Genomic DNA, 22,738 nt, shown 5'->3' with positions numbered 1-22,738 from the left:
AGAGATGAATAATTTGTCCAAGATCATAGTTAAATCAAGATTCAAGCTATGGCTGTACTGAAAGTTTAGGTTATACAACCTGAGGGGGAAAAATGGAATTTAGGGAAACAAAGGTAGAAAAGGGATATGTTAATTTTTCATGCAATGTGCTATGGAATCCCAAAACTAAAATGGATTTTCAGAAATCATTCTCTTCCCCTTGACTCTATATAGATCTTTTCACATAAAAACTTAGGTATCAGGCATTTAATGACCAACAGGGTAAGTGACTTTCTGACTACCTTTTTTGCTGGAAGAAACAAGTCTTTTGCTCATTTTGCTTTCGGTAAGAAATGCAAGGGGATGGAAACTGCCTGGTACAGAGGGCATGGAAGGGGAAAAGAAAGGCTTATTTTCTCCAGCCCCATAAGCTAGAAGGTGTTGGTGCATGTTAAGTCACCTCAGTTGTGTCTGACTCTGCAACCCTATGGACTTTAGCCCGCCACGCTCCTCTGTTCATGGGATTCTCCAAGCAAGAATAATGGAGTGGGTTGCCATTTCCTCCTCTAGGACCAGTTTTTTTTTTTTTTTTTAACACATGCACCAGAGCACAAACAACCAAATGAAGGCTGCATTTCAAAGCAACTACTTTACAATCCTAAACACATACTCTTTACTGGATGACCCCTGTAGAACTGCCAGTCCTTCAAGAGGACTTTCATTACTTTAATGGACATACTTCCTATAACAACCCCAATTCTCCACCAAAGTTGGCTCCACACAAGCGTTTGGCTGTTTCCCAACTGCGGAAGGTTTGCCATCACAGAGGCAATTCAGTCAACGTGTTGCCAACTCTGAAGGCAACTCCAAAGCAGGGCTCCAAAATTATTCTCGGCAATGACAGCATCACTAGAATTAGTACACAGCTTGCCATGATGAGGGGTGAGGAAGAAAGGGTGAAACACGAATTTATTTGAATGTATAAATACTTAGGTACTTATTCTAACATTTGGATAAAGAATTGGAAGAATCAGCTAGCTCTATGTCCAAGTGAATAAATATGCTACCGCAATAATGATAATGCAGATTTTGGTGCAAGGTTCTGACCACTCCCTAATGGAAAAAAAAACTTGTCCTGAAATGATACCTGTGAAATTGAATAGATCACTTTACCGTTAACTTGCATACTTATTGATGAGCTTTCCTCTTGATGAAGGAAAAAAAAAAATAGGCCCAACATATTAAAAAGTGAAAAGTGTTATTCACTAAGTTGTGTACTGTGTACAACTCTTTGTGAACTCATGGACTGTAGCGTCAGGCTCCTCTGTCGATGGGATTTCCCAGGCAAGAATAATGGAGTGGGTAGCTATCCTTTTCTCTAGGGAATCTTCCTCACCCAGGGATCAAACCCAGATCTCCTGCATTGCAGGCAGATTCTTTACCATCTGAGCCAAATACTAGATGCCAAAAGTCGTTGGTCCTCCCAGGAAGCTCAAATCTCAGCGTATATTAGAAAATGGACCTATATCTACAGCAGAAAAGAAAAGGAGTAGAGTGCATTCTCTCCCCCTTCCACTGCCCCTTAAAGCCCAGGAACCTCAGCAGGGAGAAATCTACTTAACAGGATTCCCAAGGCCCTAGGTCTTCCTGATTTAGTTGTTATATCAAATAATTAAGCTAATTACCACACATAATTAACCATATAGAATACATTAATATAAGATGTCAATATTATTTAACTAGTAAAAGAGAGCCAGACACCTACATCAAACGGGAAAAAAAAAAGAAAAGATAAACCAGACAGTGCTTTGGTCATTTGTTTATATTCACCAGACTCTAGAATGCCCATTCCCTGAGGTCCTGAGCAGGCTAGCGCCCCACCAGGTGACCTGGTCAAGGGTGCAGCAACTCAGGGGTGGGTCCAGGCTGTGGATATCCTAAGAGGGTAGTCAAGGGCAGTCCACCTTCCATGCAGGTTAACTCCTATTCACTCCACTAAAGGGAGCCCTGCCAACAGAAGCAATCCAAAAGTATAATACTCGTGTTTACTAGACTGTGGAATGCAATGCATTTGTGGGCGGTTCGTGTGTATGTGTGTACGCGGGAACCTTCCTGATTTTCCTCCAGTTTTTACTCAGAAACAACCTCTCACAAAGTACAGAAGAGGAGGAAGCAAGCAGCACATGTGGATCTAAAAATTACACACACTTTTATTATGAGTTGCACACACACACACAGAGGTAGAGCTTACCCATACAATTTGAAAACTCACTCCAGAGCTATTCTGAGCTATAAGCCCAGACTCTTCTCATTGGATCCCTGGGCAAAATCACTTCCAACCCAGCTCAGACATATGAGATGCAACCCTAAGCCTGTCCAGTCCAGGGGTCTCCCTTTTGTGAGTCTGTGCCTGAGGGCCCACAGATACTTAGGGCACTGCGGTGCCCACGCAGGTCTGCCAGGTGCGCCCCTCTCTGGTCTCCCTGCCGAAGTTGCCAACACTGCCCGAGCTCGCTAGGTGGAGGGTCCCAACCCAGCCCCGTCCAGGGTGGCCTTTCTTGCTCCCTCGAGTGGGTGTCCTCTTGAGATGGCCATGACCCCACCGAGTGGGCTGCGTCCCCTAGGCCGAGATGTTCCCTGAGTGCCCGCCCTACAGCTCCTCCGGCCACCTCGGACCCCCGCCGCGGCATTCTAGCTCTCCAGTCCCCCATCCTCCAGAACAGAACCCCGGTTCTCCGCACAGCTCCGCTCCCCGCGCCCGCCCTTTCGGCGAAACCCCCTCCATCCTTCCCGGGAGAAGTCACTCGCGTCGCCCCACCCTCCCCTGTCCGGGGCTCCCCTCCCTGGGGCTTCTCTCCAGCCCCGCCCGCCTCGGGCTTCCTCTCTCCGCACTCCCTTCCCGGGTTCTGCTCCCCTCCGCCCTGCGGAGGGCGCCCCGAGAAGGCCGACTGGGCAGCCTTCATTCCGCACCCCTGGGGACCTCTCCAACCTCAGGATCCTAACCCTGTAGTCCTCCAGGATCGGGTTTCGGGACGCCCAACTTCGAGTTCCTGACCCTCTGCCTCGCCTGCAGGGCTCCTGGGCTCCCCAGCACCGGGGGCATGTTGACTCCCGGCCCCCGGGCTCCTCCCCTACCTCGCGATGCTCCTCCGGGGGCCCCCACGGTCGCGATCTTGACATCCCGGCGCTTGCGCCCGGGGGCTCCCCAACAGCCGGGTCCTGACCCGCCTCCCTCCGCGCACCGCGCCGCCAGCCCAGGGACTCACCGGCAGCGGCGGCCGAGCCCGTGCACGCAGCCCAGCCCGCACTCCCGGCCCAAGATCCCGCTCCCAGCTTCCTGCAGGCGGCGGTGACTGCGGCCAGCGCGGGTCGGAGGAGCGGCGGGGAAGAGGGGCCAGCCGGGGGCGGGCTCCGCCCGGCTCCGCCCCTTCCCGGCCCGGGGGCGGGATGCGCAGACCCGCGCACCCACCGCCGCCGCGGGTGCCGCGGGCGAGGAAGTTGACTTACGCCTCTTCCTTCCAGCCGGGGGTCAGGCCCGCAAGGCCCCCTTTCGGCGGCTGAAGGCCCGAGGGGACAGGAGAAAAAGACACTAGTCAGCCGCTGTCCTGTTCTTTCCGGGGGTGGGGTGGGGCGGGGGGGGGGGGGGGGGCACTGCAGAAGTCTTTCCGGAGAGGGAAAAGCAACAAACTTCATCTTTTAAGACAGAATCCAGTCTACTTTTAACCACCCAGATCTGCACATTCAGGGTCATTCTGCCCATGAAATCATGTTATGACTTGCCAAGGAGGGCGACTGTCGACACACACTTTCACACCCCTGAGATCCATCCTCTAAGGACTCCCCTGTGACTTACGCAACATACAAACACACCTCTTACCCTGACAGGACGTCACCCACTTCTATACCCCCATCTCCTCTAGCAGGTTGCGATAATCATGACCTACGTACACAAGGGATGGAGTGGAGGTGGTCAGGAAAGGAATTTCCACATTTGGTCCTCCTCGGACTTGTCCCGTCCCCGCATTGCTGTCCACATTTTACCATAAGGAAAATGCACTTGAGATATTGGAGCACTGGGGAGCTTGGTGGTCCGGTGGTTAAGACCCCTTGCTCCCAATGCAGGGGAGCGGGATACATCCCTGGTCAGGAAACTAGATCCCACATGCCACAGCTAAGACCTGGTGCAGCCAAAAAAAGAAGAAAGAAAGAAAAGATATAGGAACATCAATTAACAAATCATATTGGCTTTGCTGTTAAAAAATCAGCCTTCATTATCATTATCTGGACAAAAGAAATAGAGACTCTTCAGATCCTGGGAAGATGACCTGCATTAGTGTTACTCTAAGAGATTCCTTTAATTCACTTCATTACTCTTTTGAGACAGGCAGGCCCAACTCCTGTTTGTTGAAACCTGGCACTTTTCCATTGTATACCCTATGAAACGACCTATATGTGGAATCTAAAAAAAAAAAATACAAAGTATTTGCAAAACAGAAACAGACTCACAGGCATAGAGAACAGACTTGTTCTGGATAGGCTATGGGATTAAGGGAGTCAAACTACTGTGTGTAAAAACAGATAAGCAATAAAGATATGCTGTATAGCACAGGAAATTATAGCCATTATCTTATAATAACTTACAACGGAATAAATTCTGCAAAGATACTTAATCACTATGCTGTACCCCTGAAACAAATGTAATATTGTAAATCAACTGTACTTCAGTTTAAAAAATTGAGGTCAATCTAAAAAGAAATAATAAAACTTGCTTTCCTAAATACACATAACATTAAATTTAAAACATTTTAACTGTGGTAAAATATGCATAATATCCCTGGAGGAGGGACTGGCAACCCACTCCAGTATTCTCACCTGGAGAATTCCAGAGGCAGAGGAACCTGGAGGGCTCCAGTCCATAGGGTTGCAGAGTCAGACAGGACTGAATCGACTTAACACCTCATGCATGATATAAAATTAACCACCTTAATCATTTTTTAAATGTACAGTTCATTACTGTTAAGTACTTTCAGGACTTCCCTGGTGGTCCAGTGGCTAAGAATCCACGTTGCAACGCAGGGGCCATGGCTTCCACACTTGGTTGGGGAACTAAGAGCCCGTATGCCATGGAGCGAGTAAGCCCGCCAGCCACAGCTACTGAAGCCCCTGTACTCTGGAGTCTACGTACTCTGGAGGCCGAGCACCGCAACTAGAGTCCCTGCACTACAAGCGAAGATCCCACCCAGCCAGATAAATAAAACACATAAATACTAAAAAACTACTTGCATCTCATACTGGCTCCTTTCATTTCCTACTCTGAGATGATGACTCACTTCGATTTGGGCAGTACAAGTGACACTTTTGTAACTCTGGAAAAAAGAATGACCTTATTATTTTTGAATCATTATAAGAGGCTCTTGGATCTTTCATAAAAGGGATGACATAAAATTCATGTGTTAAGCCAAGAAAACTTTAAACATAAAACTTTTTCTCTGCCCTTTGGCCTCCTCCCTCCCCTCTACCATTCATTGGGCTATGGCATTCTGCATTAGCCAGACTGTCCAATGGCAGAAATACCTGCTCAAACATAAACATCAATTGTTCTTCTTTGGATGCCAACCACATAAGTCCTCAGAAGATAACATTCCTTTGTCAGTCCTTCAGGGGTCATCATAATCTACCACTCACCTCGTACCTGCAGACATCGTTGGTGAACTTTGAGTATGATAACAACATATAATTTCCCTTAAAGGTAGTGATGGATGCAAAACAGACTGGTCAGCGATCTGGGGGGATACTGGGCCACACCTACTGGAAGCTCTTCACTTAAATACTTATTTATGACCTTATCAATACTACTAACTATATTACTTTTATTCTGCTTATTGAGGAGCCTGGTGGGCTACAGTCCATGCGGTCACAAAGAGTTGGACACGACTGAGTGACTTAGCACAGCACACTGTACAAGATGATTGTTTCTTGCATTACTAGGTGTGTAATGATGATTAGCTGACTTCAAATGACTGATCAAAGATACAGTTTTATACTCTAGATGTAGGGAGGGGCTTCCCATGGGGCGCTTGTTGTACAGAATAGAAGACATAAGAGATGTGTGTTCCATCCCTGGGTTGGGAGGATCCCCTGAAGAAGGACATGGCAACCCACTCCAGTATTCCTGCTTGGAGAATCCCATGGAGAGAGAAGCCTGGTGGGTTATAGTCCATAGGGTCACACAGAGTTGGACACGAGTGAAGTGACTTCACTCTTTGTGACCCCATAGACTCTGTAGCCCACCAGGCTCCTCTGTCCATGAGATTCTCCAGGCAAGAATACTGGAGTGGGTTGCCATTCCCTTCTCCAGGGGATCTTTTCGACCTAAGGATTGAACTCGTGTTTCTTATGTCTATTGCATTGGTAGATGGGTTCTTTACCACTAGTGCCACCCAGAAAGGCCCAATCTCTCTTCTAGGTAAATATTAATAGTTCCTGATTGAAGAGTTACCAATGGCAAACTTAAAAAAATGATAAAGTGACCAAGCAGGAAAAGTTCATATTATTAATAACAGGATATGAATTGCTAAACCCCAGCAATATTGGATGTGTACACATGTTGATTTTAACATTTGTTCTGAAATGAGACTTGAATGTATGTAATTGGATTGTATATAGTTGAATCATGGTAATTAAATGGCAAATTAACCTGTGGGTATTAAAATACGAAGCCTTCTCTCACTCTTCAGCAGAAATTTGTAACTAAAGGGACTTCCCTGGTAGTCCCGTCGCTAAGACTCTGTACTTCCAATGCATGGGAACTGGTTCGATCCCTGGTCAGGGAACTAGATCCCACATGCCTCAGCCAAAAATTCCTTCATGCCACAACTAAGACCCAGAGCAGCTAAATAAATAAATATTTAAAAAAGAAAGAAAGAAAGTTGCATCTAAGAAGGCTTAAAGTAAATGGCCCAGCTGGTTCCCCTCTTCAAAGGTCCTGAAAATTGTGTTTCTTCCATTCACTTTGCTCCTAATTCTTAATCATTTTATCCTGGGAAGGGAGGTAGGGGAGGGGGGATGGGAAAGTCAGAACAATTGAACTTCAAAGACTGATGTCAAAAATTTTGAGAAGTAAATGTTTTCCAGTCTATCCAACTCTGATTCAATCCAGACTGGGTTCTGAAGGAAGATTTTGGAGGGAAATTTCTCAGAATTTATGGCTAGAAAAGGAAAGCCATGTGAACTTACCCAGGATGGAAAACTGATGTTGAACCTTTGGACTTTGCCACTCCCTCATTGGTGTGTTGCTAGGGAAGGTATTAATACACACCCTCTCATAGCTCATTTCGGTCAATCATCTATCATCTAAATTAGGCTGATGAGCAAAGCCATGCAGCATCCTCTGTTGAACAGCTGAGACTCAGAGTCCCGTGCTGTGGCAGTGTGTTCAGTCCATAACATTTTAGCTGATTTCTGTCTGGAGGACTTATCCTGGCTCTCAGTTCCTTCAAATAGGATGAAAGATGAAAAGGGCAATCTTGGACAAGCATGGTAACAATTGCATTATTCATACTTGATTCTGGCTTGGTTTCAGAGTTTTAATGATTTAATAAAGAAAAACAAAGTCAATACATCAATTGACCAGTTTAATTCAGCTGGTGTTTACTGAATCTCTTTTTACATCTTATCGGGAAGCTAGAGGGAAGAACTGACCTGTCCAGATGAGACTGGTATGGGGCAGATAATTTGGAATCTTCTCCATATTTATGCCTCTCTGAAAGAGCTCAGGGACCTGGGTGTTGGGCCAGGTTTAAAGCTTTCAGTTTGGTTGAGGGTGACCTTTGGTCTAATGAGACATAGCATCTTTTTCTTTTTTTGAGACATAGCATCTTGAGCTGACTTCTTACTTTGCTACCTCATTTTTTAATTCCCTATCTACTTCTTTAGCTCCTCCACTGGAATGTAAGTTTCTAGAGAACAAGGTTTATGGACATGCTATTAATTTCCAAACTCATGTTACCTAACACATAGTACAGGCTTGAAAAATATTGCTGAATAAATGAACTAACATATGTGCTATGTCACTTCAGTCGTGTCCGACTCTGTGGACTCCATGGACTGTAACCCGCCAGACTTCTCTGTCCATGGGATTCTCTAGGCAAGAATACTGGAATGGGTTGCAATTCCCAACTCAGGAATGGAACCCATGTCTCTTATGTCTCCTGCATTGGCAGGTGGGTTCTTTACCACTAGAACCACCTGGGAAGCCATATAACGTGAATACTTAGCATATCTGGAATTCAGTCCATGATCATTTACTCCAGAACTCTTAGAGGATGCTAAAACAATCTAGGAATGAACTAGAAGAGCAAGTGCCCCAGGCATGAAAAAAACAATTGAGGAGAAACACGTTCCTATCTAGGAGAGAGGGAGAAAGAAGGACAAAGGATTAACAGAGTTAATTCTGAATACTTAGTAGGATGTGCTACAGAAAAGACAGCTCTTTTTTTTTTTTTTCAAGTGTCGAATGGAACTGAAGTAAAGTGACATGTAGGCATGTAGCCTTTGGAAGGAACATCCAGAAGAATTCCAACTAAAACAAAAATCTCCTCCTTCGTGCCCTCCCAACTAAGTTGAATTTCTCTCATTTCTCTTCCTACCAGCCTGGAATCCTTCAGCTCTGAGGACAACAGGGAGGAACCTGAAAGCCACTCAGGTGCGGGACCCAACTTCATCAGGCCTGTCTCTCTAAACACTCTTGAGAGACTACAAGAATGATGGAGTCTTGGTAATGCCAACCAAAATTTCTAGCAGGAAGTTTACAAGGTAAGTAGTCCGTGGGTAAGATATAATGGCTGAGGGAGGCCTGACCAAATTAACAAGGGTCCGTGCATGAGACAGAATACTGCACAGTCTTCAAAAATTGCAGGGACATCAGAGAAACACGTGCCTGCAGTTCTGTGGCTTAGTAAAACAGAAATATGCACTACAAAAGGGGAAAAGAAAAGAAAATGAAAGGTGTATCCTCCTAATGGGGCTTCTGCAGTGGCTAGGACAGTAAAGAATCTGCCTCCAATGTGGGAGACCCAGGTTCCACCCCTGGGTCTGGAAGATCCCCTGGAGAAGGAACTGGTAACCCACTCCAGTATTCTCGCCTGGAAAATCCCCTGGACAGAGGAGCCTGGCTGGCTATACACCATGGGGTCACAGAGAGTTGGACACAACTGAGCGACTTTACAGCAACAAAAACCCTCATAATGATTTTTCTGAATGGTGGTTTTGCCAGAAAACTTAATTTTCCTTTTCACAGTTCTCAATATTTTTCGAAAATAGCCTTAATAAAATAAATACACAAATGAATGGCTGTTGCTCATTATTCTGGACCTGAGTATAATTCTCATGGGCTATAATTTATAGTAGATTATTACAGGATGGAAATATAATAAAGTTAATTATAGCAATTGTAGGGTGCTGTGTGGGCATTGTGCTTCTGAGCTTATAACAACAACAAACAAGAATCTTTATTCTCTTTTTAAAATAGATGTTAAAAGAGGTAACTTGCTCAAGGCAGTCATAAACCTTATCAGAATCACTCCCTCATCAGTGGTATCATAGGAACAGGCGGCAGGGAGGTCAGTCTCTTCAATCTCAGATTCCAGGAACCCGAGGTTCTTGCGGGGAACACGAGTGCAATGGACAACGTGTCCCTTCTCTTCACAGCCACTAACGGGCAGGACTGTTTCTTCTGACCAGCTCCTTTGGATCCCTTCCTCCTGCATTTCCTTTTAATAGTGCATTCAACAGCTCTCGTCCCACCATTAAATCAGGGCTGGAGGACAATGGTGCCAACTGATTCAATTTTACCGAGATTGAGTCCAGTGAACTTTGCAGCGAGATGAGCCTTGGCTGTTTTAAGTCTTTCTCTCCCATCATTCTCCTTCTCTTCTCTTTAAACAAAACCAATTAGCCCAACCCTTCTACATTTCCAAGAAGGGGGCCAGCAAATTGTTCAGGTGAGAAGGGAAGCACCTTATTAGGATGCCCTGAGGATACTGAATAAGATTTAGTCTGGGTCAAAGGGATGTGTGGCAATTTTTCAATATGCAGCATTCTGTTCTTCATTCCTTCAACTATTCAGAAGTGATTTATTGAAAACGACCTAGGCGCTAAGCACTTTGGTAAGACCTAAAGATAAAGAGATGAGCATGATATAGCCGTCACCCTCCATCTAGCGGTGAGGACACACTTAAGCCAATAATTGCCCTCCAGCATCACAAAGGCTGTAGGAGAGGTGCCCCGAATGTGATGGAAAAAGCAGCAGACAGACACCTAGCCCCCAGTCAGTAACTTTTTGTGTTAAGAGGATCAGTAAAAGCTCCAAGGTGAGCCATGAAGTATGAGGTTGAACGAACTGATAAGACGGGACAGAAGCATTCTAGCCTGAGGGTACAGCAGGAAAGAGAGCAGAGGCTCAGCAGCTCGACTGTTGAGGGAATGGCAATGGCTAGTGTGTGGGCACACATGGGTGCAACCCCTGCTCACACTCCTCAGTGGAAGGATGCCACGGTCACGCTCCTCCATGGAAGGATGGCATGGTCACACTCCTCAGTGGAAGGATGCCATGGTCACACTCCTCAATGGAAGGATGCCATGGTCGCGCTCCTCAGTGGAAGGATGCCATGGTCACGCTCCTCAGTGGAAGGATGCCATGGTCACGCTCCTCAGTGGAAGGATGCCATGGTCGCACTCCTCAATGGAAGGATGCCATGGTACCTGATCGTTCATGTGATGGTACCAAACCAACCAAGTAGTTTTTTATTGTTTGTAGCTATCAGCACGGGCTCCCCAGGTGATGCTAGTGGTAAATAACCCACTTGCCAATAAGAGACATGGCTTCTATCCTGGGTTGGGAAGACCTCCTGGAGGAGAACATGGCGACCCACTCCAGTATTCTTGCCTGGAGGATCCCATGGACAGAGAAGCCTGGTGGGTTATCGTCCGTAGGGTCGCAAAGAGTCGAACATGACTGAACCGACTCAGCATGCATGCACAGCTGTCAGCACTTATGGGATATAAAAGAAAGTAAAAGCGGCTCTTGGTTTTGGGCATGTTCCAACTTGTATAAAACCCTCACAGGAAGAGACACTGGGGGGCGGCTCTTCTTACCCAACCAGTTCCTCTAACTCACATCACAAGACTCAGTGTCAGCACGCCCAGTGGCAACATGGTCCACACCCAGAGGAAGCAGGGGCGGGGAGCCATCTCTCCTCTCTGGTACTCTGTCTCTTCTCTTCTGTCTCATTTCTTTGGTCCATTTAAACTCTTTTTTTCCCTCCTCTCTCTGCATTGCCTAGGGTCCCTCTTCGTCTTGCACAGAGGCTTAGGGAGGTTGTCAATCACTCAGTTCCATCCATTTCTGTTGCTGGACTGAATGAGGGCTTCAGTCAAGTGGGTGGCTGACAGGGGCTATGAATGGGCTTCAGGGTCAAATACCTGAAAGGTCTTCAGAACTTTAATGTGCCTTAGTTCAGCTACCTGGCAACAGAGCACTGGTGAATTTTAAAATGAAGTCTGTCAATGCATCTGCCTTGGGAAGCATGTTCAACTTGGTGTTGAGTAGACTATGGGGATTGGGAGAAACTGGAGAAAGAAAATCCATCCTCTGACCACATGGGAGGAGCCATGGTGGTGAGATTGAAGAGGTAAGCAGGGGTCATTTTATGAAGGATATGGTATGTCCGGAAGGAATTTGAACTACACAGTGATTCTCCATCCAAGTTAGGAAGAGGGCCAACCCCCATCATCAGTCACCGCAGCCCCTCTTCTGGTGGGAGCATATTATAGCCTTCAGGTGTGTTAGAACACTGTAGGAGACAAAATACTATAAACAAGAAAATTGCATGAGGAGGTGTTTTGTTTTTGAATGTTCTTTCTAGCAACAGGGTGGGAGAGGGATTTGAGACTAGCAAGGCTGGTTGGCATGATAAATTGGGACAAGGAGACCAGTTAGTAAGCAACTGAGGTCATGTAGATGGGCTTGAAGGAAGACAGGAGTATTTTGAATGAGGAGCAAACACCGGATTCGAGAGGTATTTAGGAGGCAAAATCAATAGCATTTGGTGAATAATCACAGGTAGGAGTTGGCTCCCTGTATCCCCCAGGCCACTGTTCTCATCTCACTGTGTCTGAATGATTGATCTATCTTCCACGGTCCTCCACAAGGGCTGGAACCATATGTGTCTCGTTCCCAGCTACATGTCTAGCACAAGCCTGTGCCCGATATGTGACAGGTCTTTAAAGAAGATTTGCTGAATGGATGAACAAATGATCGAATGACATAAAGAATGACTCACACATGGATGCTTTACATGACTGAATGGTCAGCAAACCCATCAACTGAAGGAGGAAATACAGGAAGAAGAGAAAGTTAGGGTCCAACATTGCAATTTTATTTTCATTATGTTGGGTTTGAGGTACCTATGGGGAACCTCCGGGAAGGTTTCAGCTGCAGGGGAGTCCTAGGCTGGTGTAACAGATTAGGGAACTGTCAGTGAATAAAAGAAACATTCACACCCAAGTGTAGAAGCAAAGAAGAGAAAGAAACTTTTTCTAACCAGAAGGCTGATTTTTTTTTTTAATGTGTCTTTGCTATTGTTTTTGTTTTGTTGAGATAAAATTCACATACCATAAAATCCACCCATTTGAAGTATAGTTATACTTTATTGTATACTTGCAAGGTTGTGCAATAGTCACAACTAACTCCAGAACATTTTCCTCATCCTCAAAAGAAATCCTGTACGTGTTAGGAGTTACTCCCCATTCCCTGTTCCCTCCAGCCCTCGGCAACCACCAAATCTCTTTCGATTTCCATGGGTTTTCCTACTGTGGTTATTTCATATAAGTGAAATCATACAATATGTGACTTTGTGTCTGGCTTCTTTCACTCAGCATGTTTTCGAGGCTCATGCATATTGTGGCATGTGTCAGTACCTCATTCTGGAGGCTGGTGTTTAAGCTTGAGCAAAGTTTCTTGCAGTCCCATCCTTGACTTCAAAAAAGCCCTTGGACCTTTTGAATACATCCTTCAAAGTCCAGGTGATGGGTCCCTTCATTAATCCACAGAATTTAGAAAATCTTTATGTTGAGAGGAGACGCAGAAAGCATTCTCAGCCACCCTCTGTCAGTGTCCCTGACTCTCCAGTCCGCAGGAAGCTCTTCTCCCCCTGTCTCACAGGGCACTCACTGGGTGCCCTCTATAATCAGTGCCTGGTTCTGTAAGTTCTTCCTGCCTCACTTCTCAAATCAGTGTGAAAGCTCCTGGAGGCAGAGGGCAGGGAGTGTTCTGTGCTGTATCTTCCTTTTATTGTTTGCAGCATTTAGCACATAGTTGTACTGATAGAAACCAAAATGGCACTTAAATAATCCCTCTAATTGCTAAAAAAAAAAAAAAAAAGTTTCCAAGAACACTCTGCTTTTAACATGGGCTTTGACTGTTTTTTCATGGACTTTGGACAGATCACTCTTAGATTAAAAGCCCAATTCATGATTATGTTCCATCTGCTGGGAACTGGCCCTCTTCTTTCCCCATTCCAGACTAGACTGGTCCAGGTGCTGGTTGTTTAGGGCTGGTGTCCATTCTCAGTGATTGAAGCCCATCTCACACCAGTTAAGTATTTTCAACATTGTTCCTGCACTACCACCCACATTGACAGTAATAGGCTCCCAGCAGCTACTTTTTTTCCCCCAGTATGACAAAATCATCCCGGTCATGGGTAGGTCAGGAAAAGGAACTTGACCCAAGCTTTGCCAATTAGACCCCTTTCAAGAGGAATTTGGATCTGGTTCATCTTGAGTCTGTGTGATATTTAGAAGGACCACAAAAGGTAAATATAGGAGCATATAGACTGGAAAACCAGACAAAGACACTCTGAACAGATGAAAGAGAAAACAAACCAGTGAGGGAGTCCTACAGAGAAGAGCCCACAAGAGAAGGATCTAGAGTCTTGCTGCCCAACAAGCCCCTGGTTCTAATTCATTCTTGCAGGCTGGTTGCATCTTTTCCCTTGGGTTCCCTTAAATGTCTGTGTATCTTTATGTGTTGAGTTAATTTATTGAGGTACTATTATTCTTGTTTGGGGGTGGGGAAAGGAAAAGAGATTGTGTTTTATTCTTTTATTTATTCTCTCTCCCCCACCCCCTCCATCCCACCAACTCCCACCCTTTCAGGCAGGCCTGTGATCAGCTGGCATGTACCTTTGTGGCTCTAGCAGCTGTTAGATATTTTTAATATCATCTTTGCTTTTCAAACCCACATTCCTGCACCTACACACACCCTATCCTTCAGTTCCTGCAAGCACAATGGAATGGAGGATCCGAACCAGGTTTCTGTTTGAATCAAAGAAAATTTACCAAGGTTCCATCTGTTACACACTGGTGTTTTGATAAATATCTCTTTTTAGCTTTCGCTAGCTCATGCGAATTTCTGTTCAGTTCAGTTCAGTTGCTCAGTCATGTACGACTCTTTGCAACTCCATGGACAGCAGCACACCAGGCTTCCCTCTCCATCACCACCTCCCAGAGCTTACTCAAACTCATGTCCATCGAGCTGCTGATGCCATCCAACCATCTCATCCTCTCATGTCCCCTTCTCTTGTCTTCACTTTTGTAAGACCTCCAAGAAATAAAAGTTATGAATTTCCGTTATTGGTCACAAAAAGACTTCTAAATCGAGAATGATTTTAATAGAGACATTAGGAATAGAATTGGAAGAGACTTTAGGAATCACTCCATGATTTGATGGATGAGAATACTCAGGTCCAGAAAGCTAAAGATACGTGAGTGATATCACACAGGTATGTCTGAGTGGAGGCTGTGGCCTCAGTTTCCCTTCAGTTGTCTTTGCTTTAGCATTCTCTCGCCTTCTCAATCTCACACCTGTGGTTTCAGGCAAATATGAAAGACACATTATTTAATGATGAGAGAAATATTAATTAATGCTTATACTACTTACCCTAATAAATATCACTCATAGGGAGATATGACTGCATTTTAGGGGGTGCACAGCCACTTTGAACCTATCTGTCGAATTGCTAGGAAATTTGAGTCTTGCAGGCAAGCAAGAATTGATGCACACTGTGGAAAGGTGGTTTAATACTTGATCAAATCAAGGCAACACTGAACTGGTTTTAAGAGGTTTTCCTGCCTCACTTTGCCAACTGCCAAGCCATCTGAGCCTCCCCACCTGATAACTCCATGCCCAGCAACTGTCTTCTCATTATGATTTCCACTTCCACTTTCTGCAGCCTCTGTCTTAGTCTAAGCTCATCAGAGGAAAGTGAGGAAACCTAGAATATCTCGCATCATCTATCACTGGCTGTGACACAGTTCTTTGATTGGTTGAGTCCCAGCCAGGCTGCAGGCAGCATATGGAATACCAGACACAGTATAATGTCTGAGGTCTAGCCAGGTGCTCTGAGCATGCCAAGGTGAAACACAATTACAGGCTGTAGACACTCCCCATGTCTGCCAGGTTGGAGTACCTCTCACCTAAGGGCATATCTAAAATAGCAAGCCGGATAGACTCAAGAGGTTTAGTTGACCCCCTCAAGGTAAATATCCTGTATTTTGACCCCACTTGGGTTACAACGTTCAGTGCAACTGTAAGTACATCATTTAAATCTTTGGTTTCAATTTGTTTATGCAAATGACACCATTAACTTACTTCTGAGTCCCTGTTCTTCAGAATCTCATTTCTTTGTCTACACTATGTATTTCATTAAATACTTTTTTATTTGTCACCAAAAGAATTCTATTTAGCCTAGGCTATAAATTGTCCACCCTGCTATAAATTGTCCACCCTAGGCTATAAATTTCTTAAAAGCAAATACTATCAAATTTTTGTACCCTGTCAAAAAATAAAAGCATTTAAAAATCAAGCAAAATCTTGAGTAGACTATTTCCTACTATTTTTTTTTTTTTTTTGCCACATGGCATAGCTTATAGAATCTTAGTTCCCCAACCAGGGATCAAACCCTGGCCCTCGGCAATGAAAACGCCGAGTCCCAATTACTGAACCACCAGGGAATTCCCAGGCACTACTTCTTAATGATACCTCAATTCAATTTAGCAATAATATATCAACTCCCTTCTGTATTGGTGATGGTTTCTACTGGCATCTTTTCCTTCAGAAGCTCAGCCTCCCTCAAATGGCAGTGCTGACAGTCACATTCCTTCCCTTTTCCTGGCCTGTGGGTCAGGAATGGATCCAGACTGGCCAATCAGAGTTTCCTAACCCCTTGGCAGCAGGGATGAATATATAACCCAAAATGGACCATTGGGTGTTGTCTCTGGTACTAGCAAGAATCACTAATAAAGAGACACACTTTTTTTCTGCATCATCTGCTTATTGAGAACCATGTAAACCGAATGCTGCCATTGGGATAATCACCACCATTTTGAAAGACTTTGCCTGAGAGTGATGCAACTTAAAGAAAATCTGCTGGACTTGGCTCTGGAAAAACTTCTATTAGTACAGGACAAAGTCAGGATCCCTTTTATTTTCCTCTCTTCTGACCTGAATACATGGGCTATGGCTGGAGCTGACTCAGTCACCTTGAGACCGTAAGGGAAAGACAAAGAGCATCATAGCAACATCAGTCTTCTCATCTTCAAGCCACCCAAACAGTATATAGCAACTACCTTACTGTAATAAGGAGTTGGAAAACTACAGCCCTCATGCCAACTTCGCGTTCCTATGCCTCTGAGGCACCATGAACTGTGTGGAGACCAAGCCAGGGCATCCTTCTCTGTTCTTGGTCCCTCATCTGCCCTCCTCATGGCATGGAACATCTCAAATCCCCTATACCTACAAAGACTGTAGCTCAAGGCAGTGAAGCAATCTCATTTCTCACTCTTGTGATAAAGGAACATTTTTACTACAACCAGCATTTTTAAAAAGAATGAATGGAATATAAAAGAAAAGGTAATGTATTATACATAGTAATGGTAAGCATTATTTTGTAAAACTTATCTTTAGTTATATGTGTGTATATACATATATTATAGGGTTATAATGTAATAAATACACATATATATTCACTTAGATTATATATACTATATAATTATAAATTATATTATATTATACATATAATGCATATTTTATAATATATAATGTATAATGAATACACTATATATTAGTGTATATATACAAGCATAATTAGTATATATAAGATATAATACATGGTTATACATTATATGGTATATAAAGATATGTATAATATGTGCATTTTAAACATTTTGAGTATATATATATATATAAACATACATATAACAAAAACAAATGTTTTACAAAACAGTATTTACCCTTACTATGTGTAATATACTACATTCTCTTCTTTTTATATATTCTATATTTTATATATAGTTGGTAGTATTATATATTATAATCTTTCTTACTATGGGTGATGATAAAAAGTGAAGAGTTTAAGAAACTGTAATGGTGAAAAAGTTGGCTGGGGCTAGACTGTGCATGTCAGCCTGAGGAATTCTGGCTTACAGCTGCCTTCTATGTGGCACCCTGGGGACTTTTCAGGAAGGAGATGGTGTAACCAGATACATGGAAACAAGAGTTTGAGGGGGCGAGAGACCCCTTGGTGGGCAGTGAATTCCGAAAGGATACGGCAGGTACCAGAAGGCAGAAAAGAGAGTGTAGAAGTTGTTCTTTCTGTGAAGGTGACAGAAATTCAACTCAGAGAAGCTGAGTCTATTTATTGCTGGCACAGCTGAGAAGAACACGAGGGGTTTCAGAGAGTTAAACGTTATAAGCTGCAGGAAAGCGGAGCTTTGGTGACTCCTGGTGTGGGGACTCCTTGCTGGTAAGCCTCTCCTCTCTCTCTGAGCTTGACCTCGTTCTCCCGTGCACAGAGGCCCTCGCAATGTGGTGGTGAAGACAGCTCCCAAGCAGGCTGGATTCATTTCCCTCTCCAGCTTAGCAAGCCTACAGGACTTTGTCCAGAATCAGGTCATCAATCCCAGTAAATGACTCCGAGAGGCTCTGCTTTGGTCGCCTGCCCATTCCTTGTTCTGAACCTATTACGAGATTTCAGTTAGAGGGCTTTGGGCTGGGAGCTGTAGAATATCCATTTTTAGGTGGCTTAACTGTTGAGGATAATATAACATTTTACTCACATGAACTTCTGAGGTTGGTTACCTTTGATTAAGTGACCATGATCAGTGATTCTATGATGACAGGGTCCCAGATGGGCTTCTCTGCTGTCCTTTGACTTTCTAAGAATCATCTCCTCGTATAACAAGCTCCCGGGCAAGAAGAAGCAAGTCCTTGACTTGAATCTATATTTAGGATGAAGAAAGCTTCCAGAAGTGCCATCTTCAGTCTCATTGGTTAAGATTGTGTCATAGATGCACGTTCAGTCAATCTTTGCTGAGGCAAATGGAATAAAAAAGACCGGCTTAGACCAAACGACCTATACCTCAAAGGGTTGGAGAGGGACCCATAAAGCACATGGGTGCTCAAAACCTAAAACACAGTCAGTGTTCTGACAGAAGGAATATAGGGGGGAAATGGCTGATAAGCAACCAACGTATCTGCCATGCTACAGAGAATGGGATACTGTATTAGTTTTCAAGGGCTGCACAAAAATTTACCTCCAGGACTTTCGTGGTGGTCCAGTGGTTAAGACTCCAGCTGCCAGGGCAGGGGATATGTGTTCGATCTCTGGTCTGGGAGGATTCCACATGCCTGGGGGCAACTAAGCCCATGCACTGCAACGACTGAAGCCTGCGTACCTAGAGCCTGTGCTCTGCAACTAGAGAAACCTCCTCAATGAAAAGCCTGCGCACCACAACTAAAGAGCAGCCCCTGCTTGCTGCAACTAGAGAAAGCCCACATACAGCAAAGAAGACTCACTGCTGCCCTAAATAAATAAAATAAAAAATTTACCACCAACGTAGTGGCTTAAAATAAGACACATGTCTTATCTCGCAGTTTCTATAGGTCAAGAGTTTGGGCAAAACATCATCACTGGGTTCTTTGGAAATGTTCGGTCGAGGAGTCAGACAGCACTAGGTTCTCATCTAGAGGTTAAACTTGTGCAAGGTCCGCTTTTAAGCTCACTCAGGGTGAATGAGTGGCTAAATTTACATCTTGCTATTGTGGGACTGAGGTCCCTGCTTGCTAGCTGGCTACTGGCTGGAGGCTGCCCTCAGCTCCTAAAGGCCACCCACAGTTCCCTGTGAAGTGGGCTTTCCCCAACACGGCCACTTAGTCATCAAGCCAGCCAGAAGAATCTCTAGAGCAAGTCTTATAGCAAGACAAGTCTTATATAACATAATGAATACACAGCCCATAAACTTTGTCATAGTCTACTGGCTAGAAGCAAGTCACAGGTCCCACCCACACTCAAAGAGAGGGGGCCACCCAGGGGCATGAGCACAAGGAAGGGGGGACTATGAGAGGTTACCTTGGCATCTGTTTGCCATAGGAATCATGAGTAGCCAGGCCTGGGTCATATACCCACTCAGTCACCAGAAGAAGGGGGATGGGAAAGCTTGCTGGGCTCTTTCAGTTCACATGAATATGAAAGAGATTCTGAAAATGGAATTGCTGAGATTTGGCAACCACCGAGTATGGCACAATGCTGCAGGAAATGGAAGAGAGACAAGTGACTCAGGACTTGAGAGCCAGTGACTGGAAAGAGGATGGTGCTATGACTGAATCTGGGGACTCAGAACAAGACAGAAGGAAGATGAAGATATTCATCTGGAGTTCCCATAGGATATCCACATGGAACTGTGTATCTGGAGCTCAGGACAGATGTCTGAGACTTAGATTTCAATATCATCAACCCAGAAGAAGAGGACATGTACATATATGGGAATGGATGGGTCACAAACCAGGTTGGTGACAAGGTTCACACACTTCTGTGCTAAAAGCCTTTCATATTTCCACTCACACTCCTTACACTTGCAAAGTCTTTTGTGGTTTAGCTTGTCTATCTCTCTACACTTTTGATAGCCCCTCTCCCTAGAACTCTAATGTACTCTCTACAAGTCTCCGAAATACTCTGTGCTATTTTCTTTGAGCCTTTGCTTACTATTTTCCATTACAAGAAACATTCTTTATCCTTCCCCACCATCACTGCCTGGTTATGTATCCTTTGAGTCTCCATGTAGATTATACCCCCCTGAAAAGCCTTCCACAATTCCCTGAGACAATTTATGTGTTCCCTCTTTGTGCTTCCATAGCATGCTACACAACTCTGTTGTGAAATACTAATGGCCTATTCTGTCATTATCTACTTACTTGTCTCTTTACTAGCTTACAGGCTTCTGGAAGGTAGAGATAGATAGAGAGAGGTAGACAAGCTCACAATTGTCTCCAGTAATTAGCACGATCCTTAGCACAAAGAAAATGCTTGATAAGTATTTGTGGAATGAATGGGGATTCAATGTTAACAGATTTCTTTCTCAGTTAAAATCCCTTTGCTTATAAGCATCAGAAAACTCAGTACAAAAAGGGATTAATGTATAAGCAGAAAGGGGACTTGATGACTCATGTAAGTGAGAAAGTCCAGAAGTTATGTTGCGTTAGGTGTGATTTGATACAGAGGCCCAAATGATGCCACCAGGATGCAGGTTTTCTTTCCCCATCCTTTGGCTCTGCTTTCTCTGGCTATAGAGCTTCCCAGGTGGCACTAGTGGTAAAGAGGATCAGCCTACCAGTGCAGGAGATACAAGAGATGTGGGTTTGATCCCTGGGTCGGGAGGATCCCCTGGAGGAGGAAATGGCAACCCACTCCAATATTCTTGCCTGGAGAATCCCTTGGACTGAGGAGCCAGGTGGGCTACAGTCCACAGGGTCGCAAAGAGTTGGACAAGACTGAAGTGACTTTGCACTCAAGCAGCTTGCTTCTCTAACTCTGCTCAAGGTACTTTAAGGCAGCCCTAATATGTTAATTCATGTCTCACCCCCACAGTGCCAGGCACAGAACAGATGCTAAAACAAATGTATCAAGACCTTGAGACTTCCCTGGTGGTCCAGTGGTTAAGAATTCATCTTGTAATCCAGGTGACACAGGTTGGATCCCTGGTCGGGGAACTCAGATCCCACATTCTGTGGAGTAACTAAACCCTCATGCCACAGCTAGAGAGTCTGTGCGCCACAACAAAAAGATTCCGCATGACGTGGTGGAGATCCTGAGTGCTGCAACTAAGACCTGCGTGTGTGAGTGTATGTGTATATGTGTGTGAGCGTGCATGCATGTCCTTAGCTGTGTCCGACTCTTTGCAGCCCCATGGACTGTAGCTCACCAGGCTCCTCTGTTCATGGAATTCTCCAGGCAAGAATACTGGAGTGGGTGGCCATTTCCTTGGATCCTTGGATCCATTTCCAAGATCCCACTCAAGGGGCTCTTCCTGACTCAGGGATCGAACCCTCATCTGCTGCATCTCTGCCTGCATTGGCAGGCAGACTCTTTTACCATGACTGCCACCTGAGAAGCCCCAACTAAGATCTCATGCAGTCAAATAAATAAATAAAATTATTTTTAAAACAATAAAACAAATGTATCAACTTAGTGAGTTGAGTAGAATAAAATCAAATTTTCTTTTATAACAATTTGAGCAGAGCCTGCAGAAAGAACAGCCACAATATAACACTGATTTGGTAGCTTGTAGGGACTTTGTAGATGGAAAAGAGGGAGGCAGGCAGTACAATGTGTACATGTTATCTGCTTTCCAGAAAGTCTTTGCTGGGCAAATAACTCCTTATCGTTTTGTTTTGTTTTTTTTTTTAATACAAGTTTACACCCCGTTTCTTCAGAACACCTGGGCTTTGGACATGATTATGAGGTTTAGCATTTGTAATCACAGGTCTGTTTTGGGAAATTATAGGATGTGAGGTCTCAGAGGTTAGCACTCAGGAGGGATTTACTAAGCCTCTCCTGGAACAATGCTAGGACGGTCCCGCTTAACAGACCAACTCAGCCATCATTGTCACCTATTCAGCAGGTGGCAGAACTGGTCACATTGCCTCTGCTCACACGCCCGTCCCCTAAAGACCCCCAACACCAGCCTAGTGAGTAAAGCCTAGGGCTGTCAGGAGCCTCCAGCTGCAGAGGGGCAGCTTCACCTTGAACTTTAAATGTTTAACACAGCTTTAAATGTTTCACTCCATAGAATGAGGTGACTGGGAAGATGGATGACTGCCGATTAGAGGAATGATGAATTGAAAAAATAAAATAATCCACAGTGAAAAACTCATTCCTCCAGCTGTGGCTAGTCTCTAATAGGTACAAAGATAATGTAAATGGATGGAGTCAGGGTGGGATATGGGGTGGGGTGGTGACATCAGGAGGCCCCTTTGGCCATGTGTGGGCACATTTGTGGATGTGTTCGCGGGAGGAGGAACAAGGAAAGGAGACTGGAGAGAGTGAAGTTTACCCTTTGTGGTTGTGGATGGTCAAGAGCAGGCTGGGCTGGGCAGGGAAGCAGGAAGGCTCTTGCCCATCTCCAGGGATTTCTGCTATCCCTGTTTGTACAAGCAGGTGCTTTATTTCCACGTAAGCTATTTTGGGTTCTTACTTTGCAGAGTTGGTATGTCCTTTCTGCAGAGGCCAGAAAACGGCAGGGAGGGGAGGGAAGTCTGGCACTGAAACCAGTCAGAATGAAGTTCTTGATGAATGAATCTTTTACCTGCTGCTGCTACTGCTGCTGCTAAGTTGCTTCAGTCATGTCTGACTCTCTGCGACCCCAT

The 22,738-nt window shown here is 44.7% G+C and overlaps 1 protein-coding gene across 2 annotated transcripts in view; it reads right to left on the bottom strand.

The window, feature by feature from the left end:
- PAQR8 (progestin and adipoQ receptor family member 8) overlaps positions 1-3,579 on the bottom strand; it is a 39,188-nt gene extending 35,609 nt beyond the window's left edge. The window contains exon 1 of one of the 2 annotated variants that reach the window (XM_043907717.1): positions 3,487-3,579. The gene's annotated coding sequence lies outside the window, so the exon portion shown is untranslated. Of the gene's footprint in view, positions 1-3,245; positions 3,453-3,486 lie in introns of those variants that run through there. The other variant, XM_043907716.1, reaches the window with a different exon arrangement.
- Between the last annotated feature and the right edge of the window lie 19,159 nt (positions 3,580-22,738).

This window comes from Cervus elaphus, chromosome 7, assembly GCF_910594005.1.
Source record: "Cervus elaphus chromosome 7, mCerEla1.1, whole genome shotgun sequence".
In the NCBI taxonomy this organism is placed as follows: Eukaryota; Metazoa; Chordata; class Mammalia; order Artiodactyla; family Cervidae; genus Cervus; species Cervus elaphus.
The sequence above is the reverse complement of the archived record's forward strand: the minus strand, read 5'-3'. Positions and strand labels throughout refer to the sequence as shown.